This window comes from Doryrhamphus excisus, chromosome 1 (assembly GCF_030265055.1).
Source record: "Doryrhamphus excisus isolate RoL2022-K1 chromosome 1, RoL_Dexc_1.0, whole genome shotgun sequence".
NCBI classification, from domain to species: Eukaryota; Metazoa; Chordata; class Actinopteri; order Syngnathiformes; family Syngnathidae; genus Doryrhamphus; species Doryrhamphus excisus.
Window position 1 is genome coordinate 17,897,916 of NC_080466.1, and position 24,013 is coordinate 17,921,928.

Here is a 24,013-nt window from a genome sequence, read left to right on the forward strand (position 1 = left end):
TAGCAACAATAACAGTAAAAAATAGCTGAAATTTATGATGGGCCGGCCTAATGGGTAGTGATCTCAAATGCCAATTTGTAGTTATTTGTACAGTTCTACATAGTCTAAGTCTAAGAAGTTTGTCTGCATGTCGTCACTTTTTAACAAATGCCAGTGGACAAACTTCCACCCAAACTTTCCTCAGCCTCAATTTCCAGCAATCCAAATAAGGCAGAGACATTTTTTTTAATGAGGGGAGATTATACGCCAATTAATCAGGCGCTTCGGCAGTAAAAAAAAAAAAAAAAAAAAAAAGAGCGGATGAAACCTGGCGGAGCACAAAATAAATGTCTTAATAAATAAAGATTCACATGCATTATTGAATTTGGCTCTCAGGGCTCCCCCCCCCCCCCCTGCTGTCATCCAAAACAAAGTCGTTGGAAATAATAGCAGCTCCAATTAGAATACTTGATTCTGTCTTCATTTATACTTCTATCATTTGGATTCTTTGAATTATTAATGACACTTTTAAAACTCTTTCATTTCTTTGTGTGTATGTGTGTAAGAGAGAGAACTAAATTGTGTGGCAATATGGTACTTGGCCAGCAGGTGGCATCGCTGTGTAAGGCGCCAGTCAGTGCTTTGGGCAGGATATTGTGGGGTGGGTGTTAGGGGGGTTTAAGTGTGTAATAATTCCACAGAATGGCTCTACCTCTTGAACCAGCATCCACCCCACCCCCATGGGGTACTATTGCAGTGAATGAATAGAATAACATACAGAGTGCCAGAAAAGAGGAAACGTAAGTGCGCTTTTTTATACTACTGGGGGGGCGGTGGGTGGGGGTGAGAATGTGATTTTCGTAATAGCGTCACTGCTCAGAGTCAAACACTGCGTGGAGCAAATTGCTACATGCTACAACAGCTTTGCTATTTTGCTATTATATTCCAACTCTCTATATGGATGCTAACACCGACACATTAGCCAATCAAGATTTTTAACCAATTACAACCATACCTAGTCAAGTTAGCATTAGCATGCTAAGTCAATGCTACAACAGCTTTGCCATTTTGCTATTATATTTCAACTCTCTATATGAATGCTAACACCGACACATTAGCCAATCAAGATTTTCAACCAATTACAACCATACCTACTCAAGTTAGCATTAGCATGCTAAGTCAATGCTACAACAGCTTTGCTATTTTGCTATTATATTCCAACTCTCTATATGGATGCTAACACCGACACATTAGCCAATCAAGATTTTCGACCAATTACAACCATACCTACTCAAGTTAGCATTAACATGCTAAGTCAATGCTACAACAGCTTTGCCATTTTGCTATTATATTCCAACTCTCTATATGAATGCTAACACCGACACATTAGCCAATCAAGATTTTCAACCAATTACAACCATACCTACTCAAGTTAGCATTAGCATGCTAAGTCAATGCTACAACAGCTTTGCCATTTTGCTATTATATTCCAACTCTCTATATGAATGCTAACACCGACACATTAGCCAATCAAGATTTTTAACCAATTACAACCATACCTACTCAAGTTAGCATTAGCATGCTAAGTCAATGCTACAACAGCTTTGCCATTTTGCTATTACATTCCAACTCTCTATATGGATGCTAACACCGACACATTAGCCAATCAAGATTTTCAACCAATTACAACCATACCTACTCAAGTTAGCATTAGCATGCTAAGTCAAGACAAACGTCCTGCTACATAAAGATGTAAAGTCTATGATATGTGTGTGCGAACTCCTCTAAAACTACACACACGTTCCTTAAGAAAGTGCTGAGTGGACGAGACCAGCTCCTCCCCAGGATTCATCAGCGTGCTACCACAAAAGTCTGCTGACTAGAGTAAATGTCGGCAGCCGACTCCATGATGAATAAATAAACAAACACACCTTGAAGGCAGCATCTTGTTCTGCGAGCAGGCATGAGTAAGGGCAGAAGGGTCGCATCACAGCCTGTTAAAGATCAGGGTTGATGACAAGGGCGGGTCTAGACCAGGACCACTCTGAAGGGTAACGGCCATTCTTGAAACTGGACTCTTTTCACTGACTGTTGGCGAAGAGTTAAAAGTTGTAAAAAATGGCAAAATAATACGCGTGAACTTTAGGTTTCGGGTTAGGTTTCAATTTAGGGGTTAGGATTAGTATCTAGAGTTGGGATTAGAGTCAGAGTTTGGGTTTAGGTTTGGGGTTGGATTATGGTTTAGGTTTAGTGTTGATTATTTTGGTCTTTTGGTTGTTGGTTCCATTTATTATGGATCTGGTTGAGTTAGTAATACCGTTAGTGTTAGGTTTCAGAGTTTGGGTTGGTTTAGGTCAGGGTTTTTGGATGAGATGAGCAGTTGAAGCCTCATGAAGCTTTTGAGGCTTTCCTTCAAATTATCCCGGACAGATTCGAACCTTTGGTGCTTCAATGAAAGCAACATTAGTGACATCTGGTGGAGGAGTGAAGTCAAAGTAACCTAGGCTGACAACCAGTCCAGGGTGTATACCCTGCTACCATGCCTCTTGCACAAAAGGGATATGCTCAGAAGAATGCATGCACACTGAAGTCATCATTTTCTACCGCATATCCTCACGAGGATTGCGGGGTTGCTGGAGCCTATCCCAGCTGTCTTCGGGCGAGAGACAAACAACCATTCACACTCATTCATACCTATGGACAATTTGGAGTCGCCAATTAACCTAGCATGTTTTTGGAATGTGGGAGGAAACCGGAGTACCCGGAGAAAACCCACGCATGCACAGGGAGAACATGCAAACTCCACACAGAGATGGCCAAGGGTGGGATTGAACCTTCGTCTCCTAGCTGTGAGGTCTGCGTGCTAACCACTTGACCACCATGCAGCCCTGAAGTCATCATATACTACAAAAACTGCTCATTATAAAATAATGATCATGGATGAGTTGGTGTTTTTATATCAAAAGTTGTTTTACATCAAATGTTGGCCTAAAACTTTGGTGACTTTGGTTCTTGTTTCCAAGTCACATGCTGTGTTCTCACTCTGAAAGGACGATAAATGAGAGGAATCACACGTCCTCCCCTTGGGTGAATTCTCTCCATCGGCTCCTAATAGGACGCTAATATAGCTCCAGCCTATATTATCTGCAGCCCGGAGGCCTTGGCAGGCAACATAAAGTGGCAGCCAAGTCTCTCTGTCATGTAAAAGTCCAGCGTGCTTCTATTAGTATGTGTGTGGGATACAGATTGGTGGGAATCTATTGCAAGTGTGCAAGAGTGTGTGTGTGTGATGAATCCTTCCGGTGTTCGTTTTTCATCAAGCTGACTATTTCACTCGAGAGTCCCGAGCACGAGTCACTACTGGATCGTTAACAGTTCGCCGCTGATTTGTGAGGCGGCAGGGAAAGCGAAAGTTTCCATCATGTGTCGCCGGGCACTGGAGATAAACATTAATCCTGCAAATGCAACTAACCACCAAACAAAGCCCCCCCCCCCCCCCCCCCCACCAACTCCCCCAAGCTGGGGTGTTTTAACAATCAACTGTAAAGTAGTATGGCTCCATCATACTTAAGCGCATCGGAAAGTAATGGCACATGCCGAGAGACAGGTTTCTCAAAATTCATATTTTTACAATACACTTCTATGTGTTTTTGTAACAGTGTTATAGTATGTCACACACACATACACACATATATATATAGTACCGTATTTTCCGGACTATAAGTCGCACTTTTTTTCATAGGTTGGCTGTTCCTGCGACTTATACTCCAGAGCGACTTAAAAATGTATGTTACGTAAACACTGGACACCTTTTCTGTTCATGTTTATTTTTTGTGTAGCTGAATAACTTAATAATTGTGTTAGCATATCTTACACCTATTCAGCCTGTTCTCTATTCTTTTATTATTGTTAGAACTTGCCTTTCAAGAGGACGTAATGTCTGTTTTGGTCAAGTAGTTTGTAAAATAAATTACCTGCAAAAAATGCGAGTTATACTCCAGTGTGACTTATGTATGTTTTTTTCTACCTAATTATGCATTTTTGGGCTTGTGCGACTTATACTCCAGAGCAGGGAGCTGTGCCCGTGGGCGCGTGGACCACTTAAGGTGGCCGAGAGGCATCTCCTAAAAATAGCACTGGTCACAAATTATCATTGTTATTTTGTGCTTTAAATTTTGAATTAGAATTGCTTACATTAATGTATTTTTTTAATCGTCTTATAACATCAAAAATTAAAACAAAAATATTTTATAACAAACTCTTACCTCAAGTCAAAGTTCATGTGTGCGCACGCGTCCGCTCACCGCTTTTCTGATACAGTGCAGCGGTGATGAGGAGTTAGCTTACTTGTGCAGTTTAGCCCCCAAAAATATGTCAGAAAAGCGAAAAAGGACTTACATTTTCCACAGTGATTGGGAGGAAAAAATTTTCTTTACGTGTTTTGAAGAAAAATGTATGTGTCTTATTTGCGGGACGACTGTTGCAATACGTGGAGAGACACTTCAAAACTTGTCACGAACGCTTCAATGCGAGCTTACCCACCCGGCAGCGCATTAAGGATGGAAAAGGCCCGTTTGTTAAAGGTAGCTTTGGATAAACAAAGGACTTTTTTTCACTAGGCAGGTGAAAAAAATCACAGAAAGGTGTTCCCTCTGACTTTCAAATATGTGAGCACATAAATAAATGTTTCTTGTTAAAAAATATGTTTTTGTTACCATTATTGTGGAAAATAATTAACATTAATATGTGAGCAGTCACTTCACATCGTTTTGTCATTTTGGAAGTTCACCGCAAACAGGTCATGTAGCCCTTCATACTATCCGTGCTCACAAAGTAGCCCTCGGCCTCAAAAAGGTTATACACATAAATATATACACAAACTTTTTCAAGTTCAAGTTCAAGAGTAGGATACTGAAAAGTCGACACATACGTACATGGAGTTACTATACTATGTATATACAATCGTCCCTCACAATATTGTGGTTCGATTATCACTCCCTCACTATATCGCCGTTTTTCATAAATTGATTACCGTAGTTTCGAGGGATGAGCCTGATACTCGTTTATCATACATTCTGTCATTATCTGTATTTCTGTTTAAAAAAAATGCTCATTATATATTCACTCTTCACACTCTGTGATTGGCCAGTCACACACCTAGACCTAGACTCAGCAAGCAGCCCCCACAGAGGAGCTCGGCGGTGCAAAGTTGAAAAAGGCTCAGCATTTGTCACAATGCCTCCACTTTATTGGGTTTTCTTCAGCTCCGCTATTTTTTTAGTACACAGACAGTAGTAATGGTAACCTGCATTGACTGGCCACAACATTCAAGCATCAAGCTTGTTACAATATGACACTCCTCTCAATACGGTAACAGTATGCACCTTGCAATCTTAAACGAGTTGACAGTTACTATGGTACCCATTATGTCATTGAATAGTCATATCACATCGTACTTCGGTACGAGGTACATTATTTAAAAAAACAAACAAACAAAAAAAAAACCTTAAACCGTATTATGGAAAGCAGGAAGTGAACAAATGTAACAGTTAGTGATTGTAAAAGTACCAGATGGAGGGGTAGGATTTAATAAGCTTTGCTTCTTCCTACTCCTTTTGGACATGTGGAACTGTGAACTGATTATGGGATGCACTCAATTGTAATTTGATGTATGTTCAAATGAAATAAAACCATTACCATTACCATTATAAATCTGTTTCAAAAATGGTGCATTTGTTTTCAAGACAGCAGGCACGATCGTGCATCAGTCAATGACTGTGTTTCTTTTTGTTTGCTTACTTCGGCTGCTTTGCCAAGAATATCAGGATCAGAGCTGCAAAGAAAAACTACTCTGAAAAAGTCAATATTCTCAGGAAATGAATCTGCAGCTGTGTGGAAAGGTTTGAAAACTATTACCAACTCCAGAGGAACAAAACGCTGGCCGACAACCTGAATGAGTTCTAGTGCAGAGTTCTACTCACAGCTCCAATCTCCACCTACCTGCACCCCTGACCCCTCCCCCACAACACTGCACCGAGGATCTGTGTGAAAAGGATGTCTGTCTGCTGTTTCAGCAGCTGAAAACAAAAGCCCCAAGACCTGACGGCGTATCACCTTCCTGCTTGAAATCCATTTGTGGAACAGCTGACACTCATCTTCACTCACATCTTCAACAGATCACTGGGGCGGTGCAAAGTACCCTCTTGTCCCGATCCCCCCCAAAACCATTCATCACAGGATTGAATGGCTACAGATCGGTGGTCATAGACTTCTTTGAGAGACCGGTGTCAGACCACCTGCAAGGGGATTACCAGTCCACTACTGGAGCCCCTGCAGTTTCCTGACCAGCCAAATGTGTGTCAAGGGTTTAGGGTCCTCTGTTTGTGGACTTCAGTCCGAGTACGGATACGAATACAGATCATTTTGGTAATAATTGTCTAACCCTAACCCTAACCCTAAGGACAAGATGCAGGAAAACCATCAAAGACCATATACTGTAAGATGCCCTCTTGCCCTCTAAAGTACCCTCTTGTCCCGATCCCCTCCATAACCATTCATCACAGGATTGAATGGCTACAGATCGGTGGTCATAGAATTCTTTGAGAGACCGGTGTCAGACCACCTGAAAGGGCATTACCAGTCCACTACTGGAGCCCCTGCAGTGTCCTGACCAGCCAAATGTCTGTCAAGGGTTTAGGGTCCTATGTTTGTGGACTTCAGTCCGAGTACGGATACGAATACAGATCATTTTGGTAATAATTGTCTAACCCTAACCCTAAGGACAAGATGCAGGAAAACCATCAAAGACCATATACTTTAAGATGCGCAGGTTGTTTTTTTGGGGGGGGGGGTGCATTTGCATTTTTTGTGTGTGTTCTGTGTCATTTTTGTAGAATACGTCACAAGCTAATCACAAAACAAGTCTGAAGACTCTTACAAGTAGTAAGCGGTTGATATCCCAGTTGTACCAGTTGTACCAGTTGTACCAGTTGTACGTACGCAGCGCTTTGCAATTAGCAGATAATTGTCGTTTGCTCCTGGCTCTCCTCTTCATGTTTCCCAGCTGGTGTGTCATCGTTGTCCATTAGGCCATCCTCTGTTTTTTTTTTTGGTCCAGACTGATTCTCCATTTTGTCCATTTCTACCCAGCTGTTCAGTCTTCTGGTATGTTTTGTTGTTTATTTCATTCCACTGAATTTTCTTTTCTTCTCTATTTAGTGCAATTCCAAATTTGAATTGATTTCTCTTTTAACTCCCCTTGCATTGTCCTAACACCTCTGCTATGTCAGTTTTTCTCTCTGCGGGTTAATGAGTCCAACAGGCAGTCGTCTCCGCTAGGGATGCTGAATTATTGATGCAGCGGGGTCACCAGGAAGAAAAGATTGGGGTCGGGTGGGGAGAAATTAGTGTGAAAGAAGGGAACATTTACTTTAGTGGCACCGAGTCGATGTTCGGGCACTGATAGTGATGAGATAAGAAGCCGGGGAGAAAGATTGGGAAGAGATTTAATTTGTAATGAACTCGGCAGGGGAGCCCACTTGTTTTAAATCCAATGCCCCCAAACTAGGAGTCATCCTGTGGTTCCTATAGGGGTGATGGAACTCCAGTGATGAACTTTCAATATTAGAAAGTGCAATAGAGCCTCTGATTTTAAGAAGTGGAGGATGACCGGGCCCCTACACAGTGGTACCAACCCAATTAGTAAGTACAAAGGCTGTAATAACACGACCAATGTCAACGCAATTGAATGGCGGGTTAAACCTCTATGGGCAGAACTGTTTAAAATGCAGTATCTTATGTTGAACTTCTCTTTGTATCGGCAGGACTGAACAAAAAACTCAATTAAAACAACACAACCCAACACTTAGGACTCAGTTCAGAGTTGCTGTTGGGCCTCAGTGTTTGTTGACTATAATTGAAAATAATTCAATTACAAATGTTGTTTTGAAAAGGGTGAAATTGACGGATTGATGATTTCCAGGGCTCAGTCTTTAAACAGCTCCTCCTCGGGGCTTCATCTGATCGTTCTAAAACTTTAGCCAGACGTATCAGACGGATGAGTGATGCTGAATCGGGATTTTGTAGTTGGTCAGAGTTTAGCGACAAAGTTTACCTGTCTTTATAAATCATAACATGTCACAAGGGCGGCACAGCGGTCGAGTGGTTAGCGCGCAGAGCTCACAGCCAGGAGACAAGGGTTCAATTCTGTGTGGAGTTTGCATGTTCTCCCCGTACATGCGAGGGTTTTCTCCAAGTACTCCGGTTTCCTCCCACATTCCAAAAACATGCTAGGTTAATTGGCGACTCCAAATTGTCCATAGGTATGAATGTGAGTGTGAATGGTTGTTTGTCTATATGTGCCCTGTGATTGGCTGGTGACCAGTCCAGGGTGTACCCCGCCTCTCGCCCGAAGACATGGGATAGGCTCCAGCACCCCCCATGACCCTTGTGAGCGTAAGCGGTAGAAAATGAATGAATGAATATAAATATAGGGGTGTTATTTCATGTCTAGAGGGCTCTAATCATGTTTGAAGGTGGTAAACAGCGAACCTTGTGAGGATAAGCAGTAGAAAATGAATGAATTAATAAATATTGTGTTAGCAATACCATTTCTCCGGGTACTCCGGTTTCCTCCCACATTCCAAAAACATGCTAGGTTAATTGGCGACTCCAAATTGTCCATAGGTATGAATGTGAGTGTGAATGGTTGTTTGTCTATATGTGCCCTGTGATTGGCTGGCCACAAGTCCAGGGTGTACCCCGCCTCTCGCCCAAAGACAGCTGGGATAGGCTCCAGCACCCCTGCAACCCTTGTGAGGATAAGTGGTAGAAAATGAATGAATGTATACACGACTCCAGTCTAGTGGCTTTGATCGTCTCCAAAATCCATAGCTTGCATAAGCATCCAACATGAAGCCAACAGCATTTCGTGTGTAGGATGGCAACCCTCTACAGACAGAAACATATAGTTGTCAGGATTAGGTACCAATCCATTAGAGGACATTAGATGCATCATTTTCCTGAAAACCCTTGTCAAACCCAAATGGTTCTCCATTTGACATTATGGAAGTTTTTTCCGGTTTCACAAAAATGCAGATGATGCTACACACTACTAACTCTGGAGTCAAAGCGGTAATTGCGAGAATTGAGAACCACTTCGAGACACCAAATAACCAAAACAAAAAGTGCACAATTTGCAGAGTGCAATGTCCGGTCAGCCTTTGTTCAATTGTTAATGAGAGGAAAGGCAATTAACAGGCAACACGAGCAGTAGATAAGAGCCTGACGGCAACGAGAGTAAAGCGCAGATGATAGCTGGACAGCCTCAAGGGTCAGATGCTGAACAAGGGGGGCCATCGTTTGATTGTTTCATACTTTTTCAAGAAATCAGGGACAATAAATTACGAATGTGAAACCTTTGTTTCCTAAAGCTCCTGTTTGAATTTGATTGGAAACTGTCCTTGATAGTATTTCACAGCGGTTGGAATAAAAGAATGAGCGACCCATTGATTCTTTGGAGGAAGAGTGCGGACAGGAAACCGACAGCTGGGGTCCCTAACACATGGAGCCACCAATGAAGTCAATAATTTACTGTCATTCCCTACTGATGGAGTTTCTTTACTGATTTCTATTTCTATATTGTAATGTACCATATAGAGCACGGGTCTCAAATTCAATTTACTTGAGGGCCACTGGAGCTAGGGTCTGGGCGAGACTGGGCTGCATCAGGTTTTCAAAAAAAAAAAAATGCATTTATTAAAAACTGAAAAATGAATAAACTTTGCTTTGGTTTCGATTTTCTACAAGAAAAGCTCTGATAAAACATTCCACTGTTTTCAAATATCGTACTTTTTATTTTTCTACACAAAATAAGATGAAAAATAAATAAACAAATCAAGAATAAAGAAAATCAATCAATCAGTAATGAATAAATAAATATAATAATAACAATAAAACGGCAAATAATAAAAACTTAAGAAACCACATATAGTTGGTGGGTAGACTAATTATTTTTTTCAGATTAAAATGAACAAAGCATTATTAGAGCCCTGTAGACATGACAAAACACGACTATAGTCACATTTATACTCTTTTTATTTACAACATATTGCGCAACTGCAGGGTCTTGAGACACATGCTAACTCGCAAACTAGAGAGCTAGGGACCTAAACGGTAGCCTCCAAGTTATTTCCTTTAAACTTAAATAGCCAAAAACTTACTACTTCCACACGGATAGGGAGGATAACTATTAACAGTTATTTAACCTTTAACATGAACATTAATCAAACGTAATATTTTTTTCTGGGTACATGATACCATACAGCATCCATATCAAACTTGAGCGGGCCGCACTAACATTAAACTTTCATATCAAGGCGGGGGCCTCAAACTAGTGTCCTGCGGGCCGCATTTGGCCTGCGGGCCGCGTGTTTGAGACCCCTGATATAGGGCATTCATATATGATTATTTCTTTCTCTTATTAAATCCTCTGCTTGAGCAAATACGTGGTTCTATCTATGGCTCCCAATATTCCCTCTTAGGGATCAATCCCCTCGTTAGCATATCACAACGTCGAGATCATTCCTACATGGAGAACGCATCGTTTCCTTCCATACATATTCGGTGCTTTACACATCCTGGGCTCTTTGGATTAAAAACATAGATCCCGGCTCGGATGAGAAGCCTCGGCGGTCCCAATTAAATGTCGTCGCGGAGTAAAAGTGAAGCGGCTCCGCTGAGGCGACGCGAGCACAGCTTGCACATGTGGAAGTTTGTCAGTCGAGATCACACAGAATGTTCTGACAATCGTTGCGTCAAGCTGCCGCTCCATGTGATGTTTTATGATAACTTTGACTTTATTTTTTAGCACATTGCTTCATAGACAGCAGGTCAAGGAACACATTTGAAGCGACCAAATGGCCAATTTAAACTTTTACTCCCTGGTTTCTGAAAGATCATGGAATTAAAGTCACAACCTGCAGAAGATCTTTCTATCGTTCCAGTAAGATCGCAAGGTTAGCGCTTGATAATCTACTGGGAACACACCAACACATTTCAGTGTTAATTATTCATGAATTTATTCATTTTCTACCGCTTATCCTCATGAGGTTCGCGGGGGTGCTGGAGCCTATCCCAGCTATCTTCGGGCAGGAGGCGGGGTACACCCTGAACTCGTTGCCTGCCAATCACAGGGCACATATAATAGACAAACAACCATTCACACTCACATTCATACCTATGGACAATTTGGAGTCGCTAATTAACTTAGCATGTTTTTGGAATGTGGGAGGAAACCGGAGTACCCGGAGAAAACCCACGCATGCACGGGGAGAACATGCAAACTCCACACAGAGATGGCTGAGGGTGGAATTGAACTCGGGTCTTCTAACCACTTGTCCGTGTTAATTATGATAAACAGTATTAGAGATGAGACCTGAAGCTGTGATCCACAGTTAGTTTAAATGTATTATTTTACTCCACAGTCATGGAGGAGATCGATCCTCCACCCATGTGACCATGTCCAAATATGGGCAAAATACTGAGCCCCCAGTGATGCCGCGTCATCAGTAGGTAAATGTTCAACAGTGACAAAGCGCTTTGATTAATTTTTTGTAGCACTTTCCAATGCACCCAAAGCACTTCACAATAAATGAAAACAATTATTTATTCACTCCTCACACACTGGTGGAAGTACTCTACATCTGTAGCTACAGCTGCCCTGGAGTGGTGTGACAAAAATGTACAAATGAAAGACCAACCCATTTCAGGTTAAACCACGCCCACCTCAGAGTGCAGATACACCCATTTAGATGGATGTACTCGCATTGGGACATGCCATGGCTGACTTCATGCAGTGTTAAGGTAATCTAATGTAAGCTAATATTAATGGCGCCTAGTGACCAAATACGAGATATTAGCAAGCTACACACACAATGTGTTTCGTTTTGTACGTTTTGCTGGTCAAAATTTACGGACTCCAATATGTGTGGTGCGCCCCCCCCCCCCCCCGCCCAACAATTAGCGCAATAAGTGTGGCCAACGCATGTGCCGATGTTTCATACAATAATAAATGGTCACCGCAATTACGTACTCCGTGAACAGAACAAATGCAGCAATTTGAGAAATGCCAAAAATCCCCCGTCCCAAAAAAAAATGGTATGTCCGGTTGCAATAGAGGCTTTACAAAGCTGTTCTCGATGAAGTGGTGGCCTTTAACTACAGTGGACACCCCCCCCCCAAAAAAAAACAACCACCCTCTTCAACCACCTCTTCATCTCTGGTTTCTTCGTGTTCGGACTGAACGCCGCCATCCTCACATTCTGTGGCGGCAGACGTGCCGCACATTTAATCATCTTTATTAACCGCCACTCACATTTTGTTCACTGATGTCTGCCTCTGTCTAGCAGCCCTCTCTCACCTCACATTTCTTTTTCCTACTACCCCCCCCACCCCCATCCCTGCACCGTGTTCCTGTTTGTCAGCTCCATTAAGGCGAAGGCGGTGGAGAGCTGCCCCGGCCGCTTGACCTCAACTGGCCTCTCCGTCACCGGAGTGGGTGCTGGAGAACCCTCGGGGAGGCGCTGGTTGTCTGCATGGGTCCTGGCGGCGCCGGGCTGCCTGGACAGTAATTGGATGGCTCGGAGCGCCGGGATGGGGCCCTCTGCTGACAGCTGGTGGGCAGACGCTGAAGACCAATTAGAGAAACACAGTGGAAAACAGGAAAGACAGAAGCGAAAGAGAGAGACATACTGGCAATGTTTCTTTGATTACACAAGTAAGTGTGACATGTTGAGATGGGAAGACAACACAACAAAAGTATGTTTCTCCGAAACGGGATTGTTCCAGTTGTTGATCGTGACTCACAACAAACACACACACACACACACACAAACAGTTCTGAATCTCACATAAGTGTTTAACCATAGTCTGCAATTTATTATTCAGTCATTGGAATTCTCACTCCACTCTTCAAAAGTAATGCAGTAGTTACTTTTGTAGCAGAATAACTAACTCAGTTAACTCAGTTAACTCAATAACTCAGTTACTTTTTTGGAGAAGTAACTAGTAACTATAACTAATTACTTTTTTAAAGTAACATGCCCAACACTGAGGGCAGCACGGCAGTCGAGTGGTTAGTGTGCAGACCTCACAACTAGGAGACTAGGGTTCAATTCCACCCTTGGCCATCTCTGTGTGGAGTTTGCATGTTCTCCCAGTGCATGCGTGGTTTTTCTTCGGGTACTGCGGTTTCCTCCCACATTCCAAAAACATGCTAGGTTCGTAAGGATAAGCGATAGAAAATGAATCAATATTATTTTGGGGCTGCATGTCACACCTAGGAGACCCGAGTTCAATTCCACCCTCTGCCATCTCTGTGTGGAGTTTGCATGTTCTCCCCGTGCATGCGTGGGTTTTCTCCGGGTACTCCGGTTTCCTCCCACATTCCAAAAACAAGCTAGGTTAATTGGCGACTCCAAATTGTCCATAGGTATGAATGTGAGTGTGAATGGTTGTTTGTCTACTATATGTGCCCTGTGATTGGCTGGCCACCAGTCCAGGGTATACCTCGCCTCTTGCCCGAAAACAGCTGGGATAGGCTCCAGCACCCCTAGTGACCCTCTTGAGGATAAGCGGTAGAAAATGAATAAATATTATTTTGGGGCTGTATGAGTGGTTAGCACGCAGGCCTCACACCTAGGAGACCCGAGTTCAATTCCACCCCATTTCTGTGTGGAATTTGCATGTTCTCCCCGTGCATGCGTGCGTTTTCTCCGGTTACTCCGGTTTCCAGTTTCTGACCGTTAAGATTACAGTTAAAACTGGTTAACAGCCGGGAGTGTGCACAGTGTTTGCTAATTCGACTTAAATGTGCTAACAGCAAAAAATGCATTAGCGGACTTTACCTGATGTAAATACAAGACCCCTGCAATAGTCCATTGCATAAGAGGGTAGTGGTCGAAACACTGATAAAAGATTACGCATTTTGGCGTTCAACACGTGAATTAAGACTAAAACATTAGTATGTACTTTAAATTGAAGAAAAACAATCAATAATCAGTTTTTATGAGGCGTTTAGGGGGCCCTGGAAATTCTGATGCCCCAGCTAATTGCCTGTGTTTTCCTAATGGTGTGGAGGTCTACTGCACCTCAAGATGGTTTGATGCCAGAAGTCTTTATCAAATGTGACGTGTTGTAAAGTTAGAGGTGGGGGTGTGGTCGTGAGCTCATCCAATTATTTCAGGGGGATGTTGTCAGCGGTGAAATTTAGACCGTTAACAAGCGGCGTGACAGCAAATCGGTTCAGCAACATAGCTGTCACTGGTCTTGTTTTTTTTTTTTTCAGGGTTTGTCAATTTAAATGAAACATTTACCCCGAGCCTCGTAAATCACATGCAGACGGGTTAGATGCCACATGAAAGGGTGTTTTTCTCATTAAAAAGGTAATGCTATTTCCAGCCTCATTAGTCCTGTGGCAAGAGAAATAATAAAATAAGACAGCAAAGTGACAAATAAAGTCGCTCTTGTCAACGATCAACTCTTAGCGTTGCCAGTCGAATAAAAACTGCGTGTGCACGTCATTGGCTTATTCACTATTTGCTCATACGGTACAAATGTACAATATCTGATGTACCGTAAAACAGGGTTATAAGGGACAATTTTCAGGGTAATAAGGGACAAAAAATGCTTTAAATGTGGGCGGCACGGCGGTCTAGTGGTTAGCGCGCATTGGCAACTCCAAATTGTCCATAGGTATGAATGTGAGTGTGAATGGTTGTTTGTCTATATGTGCCCTGTGATTGGCTGGCCACCAGTCCAGGGTGTACCCCACCTCTTGCCCGAAGACAGCTGGGATAGGCTCCAGCACCCCCGCAACCCTTGTGAGGATAAGCAGTAGAAAATGAATGAATCAAATTACCACACAAGCTAGGAGACACAGGTTTGATTCCCTGCTCGGCCATCTCTGTGTGGAGTTTGTATGTTCTCCCCGTGCATGCGTGGGTTTTCGCCGGGTACTCATGTTTCCTCCCACATTCCAAAAACATGCTACGTTAATTGGCGACTCCGATGTGAGTGTGAATGGTTGTGTGTCTATATGTGCCCTGTGATTGGCTGGCCATCATTGAACAAGAAACAGAAAAAAACACAGCAGAAAATGTAATATTCAATATTACAAATGTAATATTACAAGAATAAAGTCACAACAATACAATAAAAATAAAATATACATGCTGAAATACATTTAAAAAAAACCCTAAACACTTGTCTATAGGTATGAATGTGAGTGTGAATGGTTGTTTGTCTATATGTGCCCTGTGATTGGCTGGCCACCAGTCCAGGGTGTACCCTGCCTCTCGCCCGAAGACAGCTGGGATAGGCTCCAGTGCCCCTCGCGACCCTCGTGAGGATAAGCGGTAGAAAATGAATGAATGAATGAATATTATTTTAGGGCTGCATGAGTGGTTAGCACGCAGGCCTCACAACTAGGAGACCCAAGTTCAATTCCAGATTCCTCCCACATTCCAAAAACATGCTAGGTTAATTGGCGACTCCAAATTGTCCATAGGTATGAATGTGAGTGTGAATGGTTGTTTGTCTATATGTGCCCTGTGATTGGCTGGCCACCCCCCGCGACCCTCGTGAGGAAAAGCGGTCGAAAATGAATGAATGAATGAATGCTTTAAATGTAAACAGGAAACAGGAAGCTGCTTTGTGTTGTTTTTTTCAAAGAAGCATATATTCTTGAAGAAATTGTTCAAATAACATTTTCATGAAAATTGTCCATTATTAGCCTGTTTTACAGTCCTCAGTTTTGTATGCCTGCGTAAAAAAACATTTTTTTTAGCATGAAATAAGCAATTATGGTGTTTTTATTTCACACCGGAGATGGGTATTGTATTATTTCTTTAGTACTAGTGATACCAGTATTACGACTACAAGCGTGAAACAATTTAATAAGTAGTACACATGTACTTTAGCATACACTGTCAGTGTTGCACACAATAGTGTAACAACCGCGGCGGCAGTATGAAGTTTCAAGATGAATTCAGGCATGCTAACATCTCAGTAAAATCCCCAACTTTTTCTGTTGCATGTTTTGATGTTTCGACTCCGCAGAGAACGCTCGCAGTTTGCGGTCTGTCAAACGGCGAGGAGGCTAAGGCGCGGCTGCTGCTTTCACACCGCGCCGACGTCTCCCGCCGTGCCGAGAGGTCATTAAACGCGGCGCTGACCTCGCACGACTCGCTAGCGGGGCCGCGAGTTTATACGGCAGACCTGCTGAGACGACCCGTGGCAAATTAGAATGGAAAGAAAGATTTTTATGGCCTTCTGCTCCACAACCGCGACGACACGGTGCCGCTCTCGGGGTGGTACTGTCACGCAGTCAAACATGAAATAAAAACACTGAAGATTGTTCTAAAGTACAAAATAATAATATTTGCAATGTTTTTCACCATTACTGTCAGCCTTGCAAACATGCAACTCGTGCATGCTAGGTGCGCTTCATGCATACGTGAAGACCGTGCAGACCTCACAGCTGTTCAATTCCACTCTCAGCCAACTTCTGTGTGGAGTTTTCTCCGGGTACTCCGGTTTCCTCCCACATTCCAAAAACATGCTAGGTTAATTAGCGACTCCAAATTGTCCATAGGTATGAATGTGAGTGTGAATGGTTGTTTGTCTATATGTGCCCTGTGATTGGCTGGTGAAATCAATTCACCCAGAAAAGAAGTTCCGCTAATGCTTCAAAGGAACAAAATACTGGACGTATTACATGTTGTCATGAATGTATACCTGTAGTACGCTCACAGCATGGATATAAAACAATATTACCTTGCTGGATGTTTTTGGAGGTGAATTACTTATGTTTTTATCTAAGGCTGCATGGTGGACGAGTGGTAGGCACGTAGGCACAACCTAAAATCAAACGTGCAAAATAGGTAAAAATAGGTAAAGAAAAGCAAAAACTACTACACCTGACTGTGATAAATGAATGCAATGTTAATTAATAGAATATTATTTATGATGTTCTTTGTGAATACGTTTTTAACATAATTAGAGCCCCTAATGAAATAACACCCCTATAGTCACCTTCACACTCCTATTTTTCATTGTTCACATCACATTGAGGCAGCACGGCGGGTGAGTGGTTAGCGCGCAGACCTCACAGCTAGGAGACCCAAGTTTGATTCCACCCTCAGCCATCTCTGTGTGGAATTTGCATGTTCTCATGCGTGAATTTTCTCCGGGTACTCCGGTTTCCAAAAACATGCTAGGTTAATTGGCAACTCCAAATTGTCCATAGGTATGAATGTGAGTGTGAATGGTTGTTTGTCTATATGTGCCCTGTGATTGGCTGGCCACCAGTCCAGGGTGTACCCCGCCTCTCATCCCAAGACAGCTGGGATAGGCTCCAGCACCCCCGCAACCCTCGTGAGGATAAGCGGTAGAAAATGAATGAATGAATGAATGTGACTTTCACTCCATTTTACAAAAAAAAAGTGCCACAAATCATGCTGGGGACCCGGAAGACCTCCCAGTTGCGGCCCACCCTCCGAAGTTGAGTTCGAGACCCCTGCTCTAAGATCCATGGCCAGTAGTGTTTCAATGGCAATTAGAATTCAAGCAGGAAATTGATTGGTGGTTTCATGGTGAGTAGTATCGCTCCACTCTAACTTTTTTTGACGGACGCTGTCAAAGCTTGCTTTGATTTTGGCGTTCTCTCAGCAGCAAGTGTTAAACTGTCGAAATTGGCCCTCAAAGGTGCGAAACTCCGACTGGGAGATGACAGTTTAGCATCGTGATTATAACATTCGCTTTGTAGGAGCAGAGGAGTCACGATTAATATAAATTGGGAGGATGTGATGCTTTTCATTTTGAGCTTTGTGTCTAAATGTAAAAAGTGTATTCCGAGCGAATAATATGTGTCAGGAAGTGCCAGGATGACATCGTCTGCCACGCTAATGGCTGCCATGTTGGCTCCATTGCGCTCTTGGATCACTCGCTAACACGCTAAAACGGCACAGGCTGTGATTAGCTCTTTGCAAGTCCATTAACTTTACGAGTATTGGCCAAGTGACAGAAAATAAACGTGTTGTCGCTGTTCGCGCTTGGCCGTGACGGAGAATGATGCATGTTGCTGCAAGCTGTCGTTTTGTCGCCGCGAACAATAAACCACCTGCTCTTATTGTTGCGTGTTTGGGTGCTGCTGGCTCCGCGGTGGGTGACACCGCTCCCGCAATCAGGGCCTAATTACCCAGACGGCGAGAGGACACTGCCGTTGGCTGGCGTGGTGAGCGCCAACGCCCGGTTCGGTAAACATCCGACCGCAGGCGCTAATCTGCTGCCTCGTTGCGCTAAAATGACACAAAAAATCAGCATTTGATATATATGATATGATATATAATATAAAGAACAGGTCAAGTGGACATTTTTAGAAAAAAAATCAAACTAAAAGCTGCTAGTTTGTGCCAACTTGTGGATTTGAAACAAAAGTCCAACAGCTGCTCATCGAATGGTGGAGAACATTACAAACTAGAAAATTCCCGCGGAAATTTTGATGAGCTTGCCACCTGTGCTGTGAACCTCGGGCCCGGTGCGCCAACGGCTACCGTGCTAGCACCTAGCAAGACAGCCTCAAGTACCAAAAATGTTGATGCAGTCCCATAGTGTCCCCACATCATGCCATGTGTCTATTTGCCTTTAGACATGAGTAAATTAGCTTAAATGCTAACATGCTAGCAATTAGCATTTAGCCACAGGGAGAGTTGAGAAGTTTATCTAAAAAATGAGCCGTTAATCATGTTTCTACGTGGCCGTATGGCTGAGCTACAAGGCTGTGAAAAGTCTGTAAATTCTCGTTTTCCCTGGAATGTGGCTGTTCTAAATATAGAACAGGTGTATCTAATCTAGTGGCCCATTTTTGAACGTTTTGGTGAATAGCGTCGCCATGGTTACACAAAACGTTCCAAAAAAATAAATACCGCTGTAGTCCTGAGCGTCAGGATTCCGGCGGTGTAACATGTGTGTGGGTCCTACTTGTGGTTTTTGGCCGCATTACGCGCACAAAAATGGGAAGATTAAGATATAACTAGAAAATTCCCGCGGAAATTTTGATGGGCTTGCCACCTGCGCTGTGAACCTCGGGCCCGGTGTGCCAACGGCTACCGTGCTAGCACCTAGCAAGAACGCCTCAAGTACCGAAAGGTTGATGCAGTCCCATAGTGTTCCCTCATCATGCCATGTGTCTATTTGCCTTTAGACATTCGTAAATTAGCTTAAATGCTAACATGCTAACGGCTACCATGCTAGCACCTTGCAAGACAGCCTCAGGTCCCGAAAAGTTTGGGGCAGTCCCATAGTGTCCCCACATCATACCACGTGTGTATTTGCCTTTAGACATGAGTAAATTAGATAAAATGCTAAAATGCTAACAGTCATCATGCTAGCACCTAGCAAGACAGCCTCAAGGTTAGATAGCGCCAAGGTTGTCCTATAACACCCCTATATCATGTCATGTGTGTATATGCCTTTAGACATTCGTAAATTAGCTTAAATGCTAACATGCTAACGGCTACCATGCTAGCACCTAGCAAGACAGCCTCAGGTCCCGAAAAGTTTGGGGCAGTCCCATAGTGTCCCCACAACATGCCACGTGTGTATTTGCCTTTAGACACGAGTAAATTAGATAAAATGCTAAAATGCTAACAGTCATCATGCTAGCACCTAGCAAGACAGCCTCAAGGTTAGATAGCGCCAAGGTTGTCCTATAACACCCCTATATCATGTCATGTGTGTATATGCCTTTAGACATGAGTAAATTAGCTTAAATGTTAATATGCTAACGGTCCTCATCACTGAGCAAGCCCATAATAATAGCCAAACATCACAAGGAATAACAATATGGGCTTGCTCAGTAGTGCAAGCCCCATAGACAGCTGCTAAGCAGCAGTCTATGGGGCTTGCATTACTGAGCAAGCCCATAACAATGAGAGCAACTTTGCCCCCTGCTGGCCATGCCACAGAATGCAGGTTTTGAGAAGGATAAAACACAGAATAAAACCGTTTGTGCTCTTATCTTGCTCGTCTTCTCGCGTCCCTCAGCACATTTCCGCCTTGTTCTTCCCGTCTGAAAGAGCGGCAGAGGCCGCCTTTTGTGCTAAAGCGCTAATTAGCAACACAACAAGAGTGACACCAGTCAACAGGGAACTTCAAAAATGCCCTTCTCTACTCTGGGAACAATCGCTCCAATTACGCCGGTTAGCTTTGTCCGCTTTGCTTCAAGGAGTCACTGAGGCCGTTTCCATGGAGACCTTTGTCTCAATACGTGTACGTTTAAGATGCTGTCCTCACGCACACAATGTAGCTGTGAGGGATGTTCTTGCTTCCAGGCAAAGCGTTTGGGAAGAAAACACATAAACATGTTTAATTACAAAAGAAAGTGCAGCCATTAAGAGCACAGGAGGAAGTTTAATTGTTCTTACCTGAGTTCTCGGAATTGCTAAAAAAGTCAGCCATCTTATTAGCAATATTGCTTCCCTGGGCTTGTTTATTTGTGTGTGTGTGTTGTATTGCTTTCATTGGATGCTCGCAATGAGAAAGTAATGACTTGCATTCATCAGCAGGAAGATGAAAACATCTTTTTACCGAAACAGATACAATGCAGTCCAGCGGGAGTCATGACTAGGGAGGGGGCCACAGCTTGGAAACCCTTTTTATGTGGTAAAAGTGTCCATTTTGGGAACACTTCCTGGTTACTTTATTATTCAATTGAAGTAACATCGGAAGGGGCCAGATAATAAGACTTTGTTCCACCTTTCAATGTGCCATGTTTTGGGCTTAACTTTTATTAATTAATTGTCTTAATTAGATGCTTCCTGTTTCATAATATGACCTATGAAATGTAATTTTTTAGTTCCATATCATGTTTATTTACTGTTTTGAGTTAGTGCAGAGTAATAGGGTTGCAGGGCCGTCTATTCAGTCAAAACTGGGGGTCAAAACTCATCACAGGAAGTGAGCGTAGAAGAGTGGTGTTTACGCACATGGACTATGGTCTTTATGCATGTGGATTTTGGCACTGATATGACACCATAAGGAGGTTTTATGCCTTATAATAAGGAGACTGTGTGCAGCCTTTATCACCAATGTGTTGCTGATACATCCACTATGTTCTATGTTCGCTATGTCCAAGTGTGTGACAGTTTCCAGTTGGCTAAAAACAAGCTCCAAATTAACCCCAGTACTTCTTCTTTTTTTTTTTTTTTAAAGACAAAATGTCACTAAAGACCAGAAGCTTGGTGGATAACTCCAGCTAGCTCGCGGCTGCCAAGAGGCAAAGTGACAGCCAAGGCAAAAGTGAGTAAATGATGCCAGAAAAGTCAAACAGCAACGAGTTTGCCGGGTGAGCAATCAAACACTTTGGCATCAATTGACTTAGCCTGTTGACACGCTGTTGCTAAGGGACTCCATTTATTGTTGTAGACTATTTTTGAGTCAGAGTGTACCATGTTCTGAGGTGGCGATCTCACCTGTGGCGGTTAATGAGCAGATGTTGTCACGGTTGCGACCCCAAGATGTAGAGATAAAGACCAAAATGCAGATAAAAATTTTATTTTATTTATTAATAATTTACTTTGCGGCAGCGGGATAACAGCAACTGGACAAATCAAACGGAAGGATCACACACCTGAACTAAATAGACGGGAGTGGGAGATACCATTCATTCATTCATTTTCTACCGCTTATCCTTACAAGGGTCACGAGGGTGCTGGAGCCTATCCCAGCTGTCTTCAATAGGCGGGGTACACCCTTGGACTGGTGGCCAGCCAATCACAGGGCACATATAGACAAACAACCATTCACACTCACATTCATACCTATGGACAATTTGGTGTCGCCAATTAACCTAGCATGTTTTTGGAATGTGGGAGGAAACCGGAGTACCCGGAGAAAACCCACACACACATGCCAACTCCACACAGAGATGGCCGAGGGTGGAATTGAACCCTGGTCTCCTAGCTGTGAAGTCTGCGTGCTAACCACTCGTGCCCGGAAGTAAACAAGTGAACACAATTTACGATCTGCTTATTCACTTCTTTCTACCGCTTATCCTCACAAAGGTCGCGAGGGGTGCTGGAGCCTATCCCAGCTGTCCTAGCATGCTAACCTAGCATGTTTTTGGAATGTGGGAGGAAACCGGAGTACCCGGAGAAAACCCACACATGCACGGGGAGAACATGCAAACTTCACACAGAGATGGCAAAGGGTGGAATTGAACCCTGTGCGCTAACCACTCGCCCGCCGTGCAGCCCTGGTGTGGGAGATAGCAAAAGCAGGAAAACGGAAATAAGGCAGGACAGGAAGTTCATTCATTCATTCATTTTCTACCGCTTATCCTCACAAAGGTCGCGGGGGTGCTGGAGCCTATCCCAGCTGTCTTCGGGCGAGAGGCGGGGTACACCCTGGACTGGTTGCTAGCCAATCACAGGGCACATATAGACAAACAACCATTCACACTCACATTCATACCTATGGACAATTTGGAGTCGCCAATTAACCTAGCATGTTTTTGGAATGTGGGAGGAAACCGGGGAGAACATGCAAACTCCACACAGAGATGGCAAAGGGTGGAATTGAACCCTGCACGCTAACCACTCGACCGCCGTGCAGCCCTGGTGTGGGAGATAGCAAAAGCATGAAAACGGAAACAAGGCAAGACAGGAAGTGAATACAAAAATAAGAGCATCCAAGGAGAAACTAAACTAAAAAGGGAACCAACACAGGCGGTGACAGATGCTTTCTTCTATAAATATATACAACTTCTTAGCATATTGACAGGTATTTCTTTACAAAATATCAAAATGACAAAGTTGCATCCTTTCATTTTTCACTGTGTAGCCCTTGTTGGAAAACATTTGTTCATTAGTGATTGATTGATTTGTGTGATTGGTTGAAATGGCCGCCATGTTTGTATCATTCCGATGCTCGACACAAGTTATGGAGGTTGCCTTTCATTTCAAACTTCTTCTCGCCTCTCTATCAACATACGGACTCGAGGCCGCTGTTTGTAGCACATAAATATGTTTTTCATACAGCAGGAAACAAGCTTCACACGAACATTGTACACACACACAGTCCTTCATCCCCGAGGGCTGAGGCCATGTTGAACAGCATCACTGTCAACAAAGCGGCAAGCGCAGCGGAGACGGTGATGCTGCAGCGCTAATTCAAACGCAAACATTCAAATGAAACCCCTCGCCCTTCCTCAACGCCGGTGGCCATATCCTACACGACACGCTAGCACGCTAGTCTTAGTGTGACCTGTTCTGAGGGTGACACACGGGGGGGGGGGGGGGGGGGGGGATAACTGTCATGTAGCACTTTTACTTAACAGTCAACATTACGGCTAATTGCCATGCCGCTCTCAACCACAGATAACACTTGTGGTCAGATTGTGTCTTGCACTGCTAGCAGCAATATGCAAATGAGAGGAGAGAGCGACCACCTCTGACGGGTAACTGACGGGTTCCGTTTAAGCCTGCATGGTGGCCAAGCTAGGAGATCCGGGTTCGATTCCCTGCTCGGCCATCTCTGTGTGGAGTTAGCATGTTTTTCCCCGTGCATGAGTGGGTTCTCTCCGGGTACTCCGGTTTCCTCCCACATTCCAAAAACATGCTAGGTTAATTGGCGACTCTGATGTGAGTGTGAATGGTTGTTTGTCTATATGTGCCCTGTGATTGGCTGGCCATCATTGAATAAGAAACATAAAAAACACAGCGGAAAATGTAATTTTCAATATTAAAAATGTAATATCACAAGAATAAAGTCACAACATTATAATAAAAATAAAATATACATGCTGAAATACATTTTAAACACTTGTCCATAGGTATGAATGTGAGTGTGAATGGTTGTTTGTCTATATGTGCCCTGTGATTGGCTGGCGACCAGTCCAGGGTGTACCCCGCCTCTCGCCCGAAGACAGCTGGGATAGGCTCCAGCACCCCCCGCGACCCTCGTGAGGAAAAGCTGT